This window comes from Theropithecus gelada, chromosome 20 (genome assembly GCF_003255815.1).
Source record: "Theropithecus gelada isolate Dixy chromosome 20, Tgel_1.0, whole genome shotgun sequence".
NCBI lineage: Eukaryota > Metazoa > Chordata > Mammalia > Primates > Cercopithecidae > Theropithecus > Theropithecus gelada.
In genome coordinates this window covers 45,224,487-45,238,277 of record NC_037688.1, presented here as the reverse complement: position 1 = coordinate 45,238,277, position 13,791 = coordinate 45,224,487, and the positions used below count along the sequence as shown (strand labels likewise).

At 51.6% G+C, this 13,791-nt stretch overlaps 1 protein-coding gene across 1 annotated transcript in view; it reads right to left on the bottom strand.

Annotated features, from left to right (window-relative positions):
* The window catches only part of JPH3 (junctophilin 3), a 110,938-nt gene extending 110,283 nt beyond the window's left edge, over positions 1 to 655 (bottom strand). The window contains exon 1 of the transcript XR_003117052.1: positions 462 to 655. The gene's annotated coding sequence lies outside the window, so the exon portion shown is untranslated. The remainder of the gene's footprint in view (positions 1 to 461) is intronic.
* Between the last annotated feature and the right edge of the window lie 13,136 nt (positions 656 to 13,791).

The window sequence follows — 13,791 nt, the reverse complement described above, 5'->3', positions numbered from 1 at the left end:
AAGAGGGGCGCGGCCGGGCAGGCTGGGGCTCGGCGCGCGGGCGGGGACCCTGGGCGCCCCGCCCTCCGCGCCCCCCGCCCGGCGCTCCCCGCCCGGGGCTTCCCCGGGGCCCCCGCCGGCCTGGAAACCGGGGTCCAGCCGGGGCGCCCCCGCCCCCTCCGGGACTGGGATTTAAAGGCACAGGAACTGCGTAATGGGAAGGCGCCCAGCACCCAGGGCGCCCTCGGCCCCCTCCCGGGAGCCGGGCGGTGAGGCTGGCAGAGGAGGCCCTGCGAGCTGAGCGCCCCTGCCCCTGCCCGCTCACGCGCGTCGCCCCTCCCGCTGGGTTCGGATCTGCCCCGCCTGCCCCTGACTCGACTGAGGCTCTTTGCAAACCACAGGTGGTTTTCTCCGGTGACAAACACTCTTTCCTTCTTCCTTCCGGGCAGCTTGGGTCCAAGGGTCGGGGGAGGGGGGCTTACCCCAGAAAACAGGGATTTGGCGAATCCCTCTCCCCTATAAATTAAATGAGAGTCGAGGCACACGCACGTATCTTGGAGCAAAGTCACCCGAATTCCGTGCGCCCTGGCCAACAGGTAGCCCCCCCACTCGGGGAACGGTCGCCCTTTGGGGGAGCAAAGTGGGACCGCCATTCGGGCGTTTCTACATCTCTCTCCAGACATACTCTCACCCTCCGCCCCCACCCTCCCCCAAGAGACAGTGTCTGATTCTTGGATCCGAGCATCCTGGGACCCATTTAAAATGCATTTCCTGGACCATAAATCCTCAGGCAGAAGCCAGCGTCCCCAGCCCTCCTGGAATGCGTGCGGGAAATGGCAGGAGCCCGGTGCAGTGGGCTGATCGGGGTGGGGAGGCTGCCCAGGGTCCTCGCTCCTGGGAGCGTGGGCCGGTGACTTCGCGGCGCAGTGAGCCAGGAACTGCAAGCCAGGCCTGGAGTCTGAGATTAGGACAGGAGAAGAGGTGCGATTCAGAGCCTCCAATCAGCCAGGAGCCCTGCTCAGATCTTCCCCCGTCTGAGAGAATCACGATGGTCCCCACTCTTGGCTCACCCTTGGCTCATGGGGCTATCAGGAAAATCAGCCCTCCTGGGAGTCCTAGAGTTCAACCTCAGTCTCCTGCCTTGGGCACCAAAGCCTCCTCCCCAGGGTACCAGCAGCCAGGAGGACAGTCACCTCCTTATACACCCACTGTTAATGAGGGACTTTTAGGGCAGTCGGCTGTGTTTTGTGCAGTTACAGTGATTCAGTGAACTTCCCAGAGCTGTCTCCCTGTGCCCCTCTACAGAAGTTCTCGAAATGTCTGCGGTGGCATCATCGGACCAGCTACCTCTTGGACTTTATTGGAAGCTGCCAAATTGCTTTCGAAACACCTGGAGCAATTGACCTCTCACCCTTCAGTGTGCCTGGGTTTGTGGTTCTCTATTTCCTGGCCGGCACTGGTGTCCTCAAACTTCTGATTTTCTTTCCATTTATTTTACTTGATTCATCTAAATGGGTATGAAATAATATCTCTGGGCTGTTTCATGTCCATGAAAATTTCTCAATTGTAAATGTGTGGGCCAAAGGAACAGCACCTTGTCCTCAAGAGACTCGGGTTCAAACCTTGGCTCCAGGGTCCACCAGCAGTGTGGCTTTCGGCAGTCACCGAATGTCCCTGAGCTCAGTTTTCTCATCTGTAAAACGGAGATGACATAGTTCCCGTAGGGTTATCGTGGGAATTCAAAAGCCAGGTGCCCAGCACTCAGTAAGAGCTCAGGAAGTGAGAAGTAATGTTACCAGAAGCCAGCCCCCCAGGGAGGGTCATGGATTCCTGCATGGAGACGCCCAGCCCTCTGCCTGTTGAAATAAACATTGCCACCACTCATACGCTCTACTTTCCATTTCTACCATTTTATTTCCAACCCTTTTGCTGCTGAATCAGCAGCCCTCCTTCACACAAGCAGTGGATTGCAACTGAGATCCTATTGAAACACGGTGGTTTTTTCCAAGCAGTTACTGGTCAGCACCTTCCACCCTTGGCCAGTGTGCCAGTGTACCCTCTGCTCCTGCAGTTCCAAGCCCCCCACCTCTACCGCCAAATGACCCTCTCTCATCTCCTGCAGTCAGTCACTCCAGCGGTGACAGGCTCTAGTCTCTGAAATGCAGATATTAGAGGCATTTATTCTGTGCAATTTGGAAATCACTCCCCCATAAAGTAGGGCTGGCAGTATTGATTTCATTTTGGAGGAAACTCTCCAAGCCCATAAACATCATACCACCCAGCAATTTAAAAACAAAAACCAGGGAGAAAGACAAAAAAGCTGTAACCCACATGTGAGCCAGGCACGAGGATGAAGACAGCATGTTAGTCATCTTGTGGACTCAGGAGATTTGGAATTACACTCTCCTTTTTAAAAGACACACTTTTCCCCACCAAGGTAAAGTGCCTTGCCAGAAGGAAAATAATGACTGGGCAGGATTCAAGCCCAAGTCTGCCTGGCCTTCCAGCCTGCACTCTTTCTGGCCTCCAGCATGGGTCCTTGCTGCTTCTTTTGCCTGGTGCCTCTTCCCATGGCAGTAGAGCTTTCTGGTCTCAGCTCCAGAGAGGCTTCCTGACTGTACTGAAGAAAGTAAGTTTCCCCTTCATCCCCACAAAAGCCTATTGATCTCCCTCAAAGAACTGAGCCACAATCAACTTATCTGTGCTTGCCTTCTTGTCTTTGCCTGTGTTTACCATAACACTGTGAAATGTCCACAAGGTCCCCCCTTCCACGTGATCTTCTTTCAGGGTGGTGTTGACACCCCTCCTGTTGAGGGAGTGCTTTGGGGGAGCAAAGTGGGACCGCCATTTGGGTATTTCTAGGTCTCTGTTGAGAGATGGGCTTTGCATTCCCTTCCCTTGACTCTGGGCCAGTGTGTGATTATCACAGAAGTGACATGATGTGACTTCAAAGGTCAGTTCATAAGCAGCAACACAGCTTCTGCCTCATGCTCTTGGGGTGCTCAAGCTTGGAACCAAGTTGCCATGATGTAAGGAGGTTCAAGAAGCCCCTGGACATGCCAACAAGGAGAGATACAGGGTCCTCCAGCCTACAGCTCCAGCCAGACTCCCAGCCAGCAGCCAGTACCATTTGATAGCCATAAAAGTGTACCATCTTGAAAGTAGACCCTCCAGACCCCAGGCAGGCCACCCCAGCTAAAGCCACATGCAGCCGAGACAAATGTTCCCCATCAAACCTTGTCATCATTTCAATTTTCTGAAAAAAAAAAAATTGTTGTTTTAAGCCAGGCATCACACAAACCATAACCCAGAGGTCAAATCTAGTCCACTGCCTTTCATAAACAGAATTTCACTGAAGCACAACCATGGCCATTCATTTGTGTGTCTGGAGTGGCTTTTACACTGCAACGTAAGAGTGGAGTCATTGTGACAGACACCATATAGCCTATAAAGCGTAAAATATTTACCATCTTGTCCTTTACAGAAAACGTTTACCAAGCCCTACGTACTAGTCTTCGAGGGCCAGCATAACAAAATTCCGCAGACTGGGTAACTTAAACAACAGAAATGTCTTACAGTTTTGGAGGCTAAAAGTCTAAGATCAAGACTTTTAGACTGAATCTGGCTGATTCAGTCCCTGGTGAGAGTTCTCTGCCCAGCTTGCAGATGGCCACCTTCTCACAATGACACGACCCAAACCTCTCTATTTTACTGGGCCCTACATCTCTGCTCTCAGCCATCCTGCCTTGTGTTTCTGCCTTCCATAGACCAGCTTTATCTGTTGCAATCTGCTCTTCCCATCCTGACAGTCACTAACCTGAACTCTGGGGATCCTGATTCCTGAGTCTTAGGAGAGACATTCAGCTTGGGTCAGATGTCCCTTTCTGACTCGATTAGCTGTGGTCAAGTAGTGGGGTCCAGAGTCCTCCCTCGTGATGGCAGAAAGATGTGATCAGCATTTCTAGTACAAGTAGAGGAAGCAAACTGAGCCAAAAATTGGGATATGGGGGTCTGTCAATAAGACATGATGTAAAATTGAGAATGGAAGAGTTTTGACAAAATGATAAGCGTGATTTTACTTCCTTACTTACTAAGATCTAGAACTACCCATGACTCCAGATAGTGCTGTCACTGGTCATTCAATTTCAAGATGAAGATAATTATGAAAAGAGAGGTGGGAGGAAGGAAGAAGAGGGGGATAAAGCAGAATTTGGATGGATTAACATGAAGAAAAAATAAACTTTGTGATTGTGATGATGATATGAAGGATAATGAAGATGATGTGTTAGTGATGATGATGGGGATGATTGTGGTGATGATGATGATGGTGATGATGTTGGTGGTGGTGGTGATGGTAATAAGGGTAATGATGATGATGATGGTGATGGTGGTGATGATGGTGATGGTGATGATAAAGATGGTGACAATGTTAATGATGGTGATGATGATGATGATGATGGTGATGGTGATGATGGTAGTGATGACGATGGTGGTGATGATTATAATGATGGTGATGGTGACAGTGATGGTGATGTGATGGTGATAATGGTAGTGATGATGGTGATGATGGTAATGGTGGTGATGGTGATTATAATGATGGTAATGGTGGTGATGATGATGGTGATAGTGATGATGATGGTAGTGATGATGGTGATAATGGTGATGAGGGTAATGGTGGTGAGGATAGTGATGATGGTGATGATTATAATGATGGCAATGGTAGTGATGATGATGGTGATGGTGATGATGATGGTAGTGTGATGATGGTAGTGATGGTGATGAGGATTATGGGAATGGTGATGATGGTAGTGATAATGATAGTGATAATTATTACATGTATGTGCCTGGCTCTGTGCTGAACCTATATTATCATATTGTATTTAATCCTAAAGCAACTTTATGAGGCTGGTAGTATTATTACCCTCATTTTACAGATGAGGAAATCTGAAGCTCATAAAGGCCAACTCACTTACCTAAGGTGGAAATGAAGAAGCAGTTGACAGCAGAGCACAGGCTTGCAGCCACCACACTCTTCTGTCTCAAGTGTGCAAATGTCCCCTCGCTGGGGAAAAAATGAGTTGTCTCTGGCCAAGCCACATATTTACATAATTTAATGAATATTTAAATAGTAAATGCCCAGATAATGACCACCCAGGTCAAGGAATTAGACATTATTGGAACCCCCAAAACCCACTGTGTATCCCTCTCCAATCATAACCTTCTCCTCCCTCCAGACAGAGCCATTCACCTGAACTTATGATCACTTTTGCTTTTCTTTATAATGTTACCACCTGTCTATGTGCATCTTAGGCACTGTGGCCTAGTTTTCCTGTGTGTGAGCTTCGTGGGACTGGAATCCTACCAAATCCTTTCTTTTCTGCCCAACATCGTGCTTGGGATTCATTCCTGTGGCTGGGTCCCTTAGGTTCACTTGTTCTCTTTGCTGTATAATATTCCATCCTATGAATATCTCCAATGTGACTGATCCCTTCTACTGTAGGTAGACATAAGAGTTGCTTATGGTTTATGGCTGTTTTTATTCAAAACAGCTGCTTTCACTTTCTTGCCTGTGTATGCTAGAATGCGTGCACACATCTCTTTCTTGCAGAACACTCATTCACTCTCAGCCTTCACCATAAACACCCTCTCCAGGGGTCCCCTGGAGCCACTTTAGGTGTCTCTGAGCTCTGTCAGCACCCTGTGCACCCCCATTATAGCATATACCACTCTGCCACGTAACTATCTTCTAACTCATGGTCTCATCCACTCAAGTGGGGAGTGGGGAGCGCTGCCAGATTTCTCTTCTTCTCTCTCCTTCTCTCTTCTCCTCCTCAGCACCTGGCACAGTGTCCAGCACGCAGTAGGAGGCAATCGTTACATTTTTGAGTGAATGATAAATGAACAAAGAAAGACATGACTGGGAAGTCAGCCTCCCCTAAACATTTGTTGAATCAATGCTTGTCACATGAAGTGAAGGGTGTAGTCTGAAAGTGCTTTTAAGACACTCGGCTGTGGCTATTTCTGTGATCTATGTTTTGACCTTGTTTGACATGAGCTGATATTGCCAACATGGCACTTGGGGACGGCTGTAGAGAGTTACAGAGGTCCCACTCACCCCTTCCTGCTCAGCAGATGATGCCAAGCATATAAAGACATCCAGACGGGGCGTGGTGGCTCACGCCTGTAATCCAAGCACTTTGGGAGGCTGAGGCGGGTGGATCACCTAAGGTCAGGAGTTTGAGACCAGCCTGGCCAACATGGTGAAACCCTGCCTCTACTAAAAATACAAAAATTAGCCAGGCGTGGTGGCGCACACCTGTAGTCCCAGCTGCTCGGGAGGCTGAGGCAGGAGAATCGCTTGAACTCAGGAGGCGGAGGTTACAGTGAGCTGAGATGGCACCTGTGCTCTCCAGCCTAGATGACAGAGTAAGACAATGTCTCCAAAATAAAAAAAAAAAAAAAGAAAGAAAAGAAAAAAGAAAAAGACATCCAAAGAAACGCTTTCCCAGATGGATTGCTTTTATGTCTTCCCTCCTCCTTGTCTGGCTCCCAGGGCTAACAACTATGATTAGACCTCGTTAGAATGAGGTGGCTAGTGGTTTCCTCACACCTTTGTCTTACCTATCGTGAATCCGTCCATCCCCGTGGAATGTCACTGAGCAGTGTGGGCGGCAGGAAGAGGTTCGTGAATCTGCTGGTTCATCCAGGAAGGCAGCGGCAGTCGTAGAGTCTGGGCAAGGCTTTGAGAAGGGGCTGAGCTACTCCAGGAGGGTAGGTGCACCCAAAAGTCAAAGCTAGGGTGGAAAGGCTCAGAAATTGGGGAGATGAACCCAAAAGTCACAATAGTGCACTGAGAGCCCTGGCCAGTGTAAACCAGCTTCCTGCCGCGTGCAGTGCAGCCCAGGCGAGTTCCCACCTGTCCCATCAAGGCGGGTTTTCATCAGTGCTCACTGGCCTCAGGATAACTCCCGGTCTCCTTCACACGGATCCCAAGGCTCTCCCGAACTGCTGTCTGCCGAGCCCTCTTGCCTCCCCATCTTCACCCCATGCTCCAGTTCTCATATTCCACCTACCTGAGCTGGCTTCTGCCCGTCCATACTCTGTTCCCTCTGCCTGGTGTATTCATTCAGGTCTCTCCTTCTTTCAGGAAGCCTGGCCGGCCTCCCACCCCACCCAAGGCCAGGATGGGTGCTCCTGCCCTGTGCCCCCATCACCTCTCAGGCCATTTGTATCAGCGCTTGGCACCCCTGTGGCTGGGTTTGTGTCATCATCAATGCTTGTCACTAAATGCTTCAGGCAGGGACCAGATCTCCTGTGTTCACTTTCTCTCCCCGGGGCAGTTATAAGTGTCTGTATACACTAGGTACTCAACAAATATGTGGGGGTGACCAAATGAATGAATATGGTGGGGAAGAATTTTCTTGGGATCACAGAGCAGCTGAGAGTAACAAGGGACTGAGGACAGCTCCCGTTCTCTCCCAGAACTTCCCCAACCTTGCCTTCTGCCTGGACGGGCCAGGAAGGCCTTGCCCTCCTCCTCCCCTGTGCCAGTGCAGCCTGCAGGGGGCTTGGGTTGCCCAAGGGCAACTCCCCTTTACTGGGGCAAAAGCACTCAGGGGTCTCCATATACTCAGCTGTTGTGTGGGATGGGCTTGGCCTGGGTGCTGACAACCTGTTTCAGACCCTGGATCCAGCAGTACCTGAAGCCAAACTACCTCTGAACTGACCCATTTACCAAGGAATAGGCACCAACAAATTCCCTTTTTGCCTAAATCACTTTAAGTTGGATTTTCTAGCATTTGAAATTGAAAAACTTTTTTTTTGAGACAGAGTTTCACTCTTGTTGCCCAGGCTGGAGTGCAGTGGCATGATCTTGGCTCACCACAACTTCTGCCTCCCAGGTTCAAGCAATTCTCCTGCCTCAGCCTCCTGAGTAGCTGGGATTACAGGCATGCACCACCACACCCAGTTAATTTTGTATTTTTAGTAGAGACGGAGTTTCTCCATGTTGGTCAGGCTGGCCTCAAACTCCCAACCTCAGGTGATCTGCCCGCCTCAGCCTCCCAAAGTGCTGGGATTGCAGATGTGAGCCCACATGACTGGCTGAAAATGAAAAACTTTTTTTTTTTTTTTTTTTTTTTTTTTTTTTGTTGAGACAGAGTCTCGCTTTGTCGCCCAGACTGGAGTGCAGTGGCCGGACCTCAGCTCACTGCAAGCTCCGCCTCCCGGGTTCACGCCATTCTCTTGCCTCAGCCTCCCGAGTAGCTGGGACTACAGACGCCCGCCACCTCGCCCAGCTAGGTTTTTGTATTTTTTTAGTAGAGACGGGGTTTCACCGTGTTAGCCAGGATGGTCTCGATCTCCTGACCTTGTGATCCACCCGTCTCGGCCTCCCAAAGTGCTGGGATTACAGGCTTGAGCCACCGCGCCCGGCCGAAAATGAAAAACTTTTAAAAAACATTTATTGAGAGAGAATTTGCATTCCATACAGTTCACCTGTTTGAAGTGTATACAATTCAATGTTTTCAGTGATTCATCAAGTTGTAAACTATCACCACAATGTCATTTTACCTTTTCACTACCCCAGAAAGAAACTCCATGCCCTGCCAGGCGCAGTGGCTCACGCCTGTAATCCCAACACTGTGGGAGGCTAAGGCAGGCAGATCCCTTGAGCCCAGGAGTTAGAGACCAGCCTGGCCAACATGGTGAAACACTGTTTCTACCAAAACCAAAAAATTAGCCGGGCATGGTGGTGCGTGCCTGTGGTTCCAGCTACTCGGGAGGCTGAGGTGGAAGAATCACCTAAGCCCGGGAGGTCAAGGCTGCGGTGAGCTGTGATGGGACCACTGCCCTCCAGCCTGGGCCCCTATCTCAAAAAAGGAAAGGAAAGGACAGGAAAGGGGAAAGGAAAGAGGAGAGGAGAGGGAGGAGAGGAGGGGAGGGGAGGAAGAAAGAGAGGGAGAGGAAGGCAGGCAGGCAGGCAGGCAAGCCCATACTCGTTAGCAGTCCGTCCCTCCCCACAGTGCCCTCAGTCCCTGGCAGCCACTCACCTGTTTCCTGTTTCCCTGGATTTCTTAGTTCCAGAGATTTCCTGTGAATATAACTCTGTGATATGTGATCTTCTGTGTTGGCCTCCTTCACTCAGCTAGTGTTTTTGAGGTTCCTCCGTGTTGTAGTGTGCATTGGTGCTTTCGTCCCATTTCTGTCCAGTTAATCTTCCACTGCGTGGCTGGATCCCACTTTGTTCGTCCATTCATCAGTGGATGAAATGTGGGGTGTTTCTAGCTTGGGGCTATGATGAACATGCATGTACAAGTGTTTGGGTGGACATACTTTTTCAATTTTCTTGGGTATATACTGAAAAGTAAAATTGCCAGATCACATGGTAACTCTGTATTTTACTTTTTAAGGAGCTGCCAAACTTTCCACAGCGGCTGCATCATCCTTCCTTCCCACCAGCAGCATACAGGGGTTCCAGTTCCTCCATATCTTCTTCAACGCTTGTTTTTGTCTGTCTTTCTGATGACAGCATCCTTGCCGGTGTGGGGGCATCCGACCAGTGTCCCGGCTGGTGTGGGGGCATCCGTCCATCTGGCGTTCTCGCTGGTGTGGGGGCATCCTGGCTGGTGTGGGTGCGTCTGTCTGGCGTCCTCGCTGGTGTGGGGGCGTCCTCGCTGGTGTGGGGGCGTCCTTGCTGGTGTGGGGGCATCCATCTGGTGTCCTGGCTGGTGCGGGGGCGTCCGTCCAGTGTCCTCGCTGGTGTGGGGGTGTCCAGTTGGGTGGTGATTTGCACTCCCTGATGATGAGAGATGCTAAGCATCTTTCCAAGTGCTTATTGGCCATCTCTATGTCATCTTTAGAGAATTGCGTGTTCAGATCCCTTGCCCATTTTATTTTACCTTTCTACAAGTTATTGGTAGAGACTTTGTCCATTTTAAAATTTGTACTTTTATTACTGAGTTATAGGAGTTCTTTTTTGGAGTTCTTTTTTTTTTGAGACGGAGTCTCGCTCTGTTACCCAGGCTGGAGTGCAGTGGCGTGATCTCGGCTCACTGCAAGCTACGCCTCCCGGGTTCACGCCATTCTCCTGCCTCAGCTTCCCAAGTAGCTGGGACTACAGGCGCCCACCAGCAGGCCTGGCTAATATTTTGTATTTTTAGTTGAGACGGTGTTTCACCGTGTTAGCCAGGATGGTCTCAATCCGCTGACCTCATGATCCGCCCGCCTTGGCCTCCCAAAGTGCTGGGATTACAGGTGTGAGCCACCGCGCCTGGCCTGAGTTATGAGTTCTTTATACATTCTGGATACAAATATCGTATCAGATATATAATTTGCAAATGTTTTCTTCCATTCCATGGGTTGTCTTTTCATTTTCTTCATGGTATCACTTGCAGCACAAATTTTTAATTTCGACGAAGCCCAATCTAAAATCTTTCTTTTTTTTTTTTTTTTTTGAGACGGAGTCTCGCTCTGTCGCCCAGGCTGGAGTGCTGTGACCGGATCTCAGCTCACTGCAAGCTCCGCCTCCCGGGTTCCCGCCATTCTCCTGCCTCAGCCTCCCGAGTAGCTGGGACTACAGGCGCCCGCCACCGCGCCCGGCTAGTTTTTTGTATTTTTTAGTAGAGACGGGGTTTCACCGTGTTAGCCAGGATGGTCTCGATCTCCTGACCTCGTGATCCGCCCGTCTCGGCCTCCCAAAGTGCTGGGATTACAGGCGTGAGCCACCGCGCCCGGCCATCTTTCTCTTTTTTTAGCTCCTTCTTTGGATGTTGTGGCTGCAGGAGCCTAAGTGAAACACTCACATTCTTTGTGAAGATGTTCGCCGCATCCATGCTCCTCTGCTCCGTGCATTCACGGCCCTGTGAGGACAGGGAATACAGCATGTGATGCCGACCCCTGCCATTTCAGATGTGGCAGCCCTGCCTCTCATATGAGAGCCTTGTGCCCTGAGAATGGGGCATGTGTTGGAACCAAGACATGAGTCTCATCCCACCCCCATGATCTGTTCTTGAAGAAAGTGACTCAGGAGCCTGGACAGACCAGGATAGACCTGGCTCGGAGACACTCACTCCTGCCCCACACTGTGGCCAGAGCTGATGGGATATCCAAGGGCTTCCTGGAGGAAGGACTGGTCCCAGAATGGCCATCAGGGAGTGGAAGACATGGTTAAGGGGGAGGTCACAGAATGAGAGCTCAAGTGGAACCCCACCGCTTTGGGGGCCAAAGACCACAGAGCTCCCTTAAGCCTCAGTGACTCGCCCACCCCATGACGGCTTCTGTGAGCTCCATCTTATCCAAGAACATGTCTTGCCTTGGGCTAGCAGGAACGAGTCTCTGCCCTTCACCAGATGGGGAGCTGGGCGGGATCAAGGCTCTTCTTTATGCTCCCACCCTCTCCCCACCCACCTTGCTGCCCCCAAACCAGACCCTCCACCCTGAACATTCAACAGCTCACTCAGTATTCATCCAAGAAACATGAGGCCAGGGCTGGGAATGCGATGAAGAGCAAAACGGACGCAGACCTTACCCGTGTGGCTGGCGCGTGACACCACCGTAGAAGCTCAGGGCGTTCGGTGGGCCATCGATGAGGACAGTTGCTGATGACTTGAAGACTGGGTCTGGCTGGCAAGTAGTTACGTCAGTTTCAGAATCTCTGGACTGACTAAGAACTAAAGAACTTCCGGAAGCCCGAAGTGAGCTCTGAAGATTTGTGTTCAGTCCTGACTCTGCCCCTTGCTAACTGTGCGGTCTTGGGCAAATCACACAGCCTTCCTCAGCCTGTGAGTTGTCACCTGTCAAATGGGAAGGAGAAAACACCCCCTCCTCTCTGCACAGAATGAGGCTGTGTGCACACTGCAAATGTAAGTGACCATCCCTGTTAACAGCAGCAATCCCTCCTGTCCATGTACAAGTGTGTACCAGGACCAGGGCTGAGCACGACTCCGCTGTATCCACAGAGCCCCACTCGGGAGGCAGGACCAGGGCTGAGCACGAATCCACTGTGTCCACACAGCCCCACTCGGGAGGCAGGACCAGGGCTGAGCACGACTCCACTGTGTCCACAGAGCCCCACTCAGGAGGCAGGACCAGGGCTGAGCACGACTCCGCCGCGTCCACACAGCCCCACTCAGGAGGCAGGACCAGGGCTGAGCATGACTCCGCTGCGTCCACACAATCCCATTTGGGAGGCACCTCCAGGCAAGGGAACAGAAGCCTCAAGAGGTGGGAGAGGCAGAGCCACTGGCCTGGGAGCTCTGTGTGTTTCCTGGAGAGTTGGGTAAAGAGAACATGAACGTATTACAAGGCAGGGTGGTACTCATGCCCCAAAGTAAAGACCAGGACGCGAGTCGCATAGACACACCTCACTGCCTCGCGATTGTAAATAACGCCATTGCAGGGACCATGTGCGCGGGGAGGCTGCGGAGGCCTGTGACGGGGACAAGCAGTCTACAAGCCGGCTGTCTGAATTAAACTCGTAATGCCACCTCATCCTGGCTGGGCAGCCTGAGGCTCCTTAGGGCCCCAGAGCCTCAGTTTCTTCCCTGTCAGAGCAGCCACCTCCCAAGGTTGCTGAGAAGACGAAATGGGAGCCTCCACCATGGCCAGGGCACCATGACATCTGCGGTGAGCATGGAGTCACTCTTCCAAATGTTTCCGTGTGTGTGTGTGTGAGTGTGTGTGTGTGTGTGTGTCTGCTTCCTTCCGATAAATCCCAAAAGGTGGAACAGCAGAGCACGTGCACTTTGCAAACCCTCTGTCTGTTGCCCGGTGGTTCTGTGTGTGCCAGGCTGCCCAACCTGCCCACATGCATCAGAGTCCCTGGCCTCTTGTTCAAATGAAGGTTCTGGTCCAGGAAGTCCATGAGGGGCCCGAGACTGCATTTCTATGGTGGTGCTGATGCTGCTTGTCTGGTGCCCACATTCTGAGTGGCCAGGGCCCCAGGTGTACAGGTCTCCCCCTACTACCCCTCTTGCAGGAAGCCGGAGGCCGATGACAGCCCAGGGCAGTGTGTTCATGGCCAGGCTTGACATGTGGTCATCAGGCTGGAGAAGCCCATTCTTGGGACGCTGCCTGCGTCTGGGCAGGGCTCCTGCCTTCTCCGTGGTACCTGAATCTCTGCCATCAGCCGCCAGTTCAGCCAGGCTGTTGATGCAGCCAATTCCTGCCAAGCCGATCGGCCCCAGGGAGGATCAGAGCCACCCGCTCTCCGTATGGAGACCAGGCAGTGAGGGGCCTGGCCGGAGGCATCGGGAAAGGCCGGAGCCCGGCGCAGAGGGGCTGGAAAGCTCTCCTGCAGCTTCACAGCCTGTGGGCCTCCATTCCTGAGGCCGCCTGGCGAGCAGGCCCAGAGAGGATCACGGACCAAGGGAGACCCCGTCTGGACGGCAGCGACCGTGCAGCACTGCAGCCGCCTTCTCTCCATGGAAATTCCCGTGTTGCCAATCCCACCCCCCAAAAGGCTGCGAATACCTGTGCACCCCCTGGGCTTGGGGGGAATAATAACCCAACTTCTTACCCATGTGAATGTTGGGGGGAAGAGTGCAAAATATTTAGTTTGTTTTACTTTTCAAATGAACCGTATGAAATCGTCAGCATTTGGCCGTTTTACATCTCTTAAAGGGCAATTTCACATGGTCCGATGTGCACCCTCCCAGCAAACCTTCAGGGTAGTTTTTGTAACTACTGCATGCACAGGACACACGATGCTGGCAGGTCTGTGCACAATCATCGTCACACAACTGCCGATGGCCTTTGCCATACCCTCTATGGAACCTAAGATGCCACCAAGCATGAGGGGCTCTGGGCCCCTTT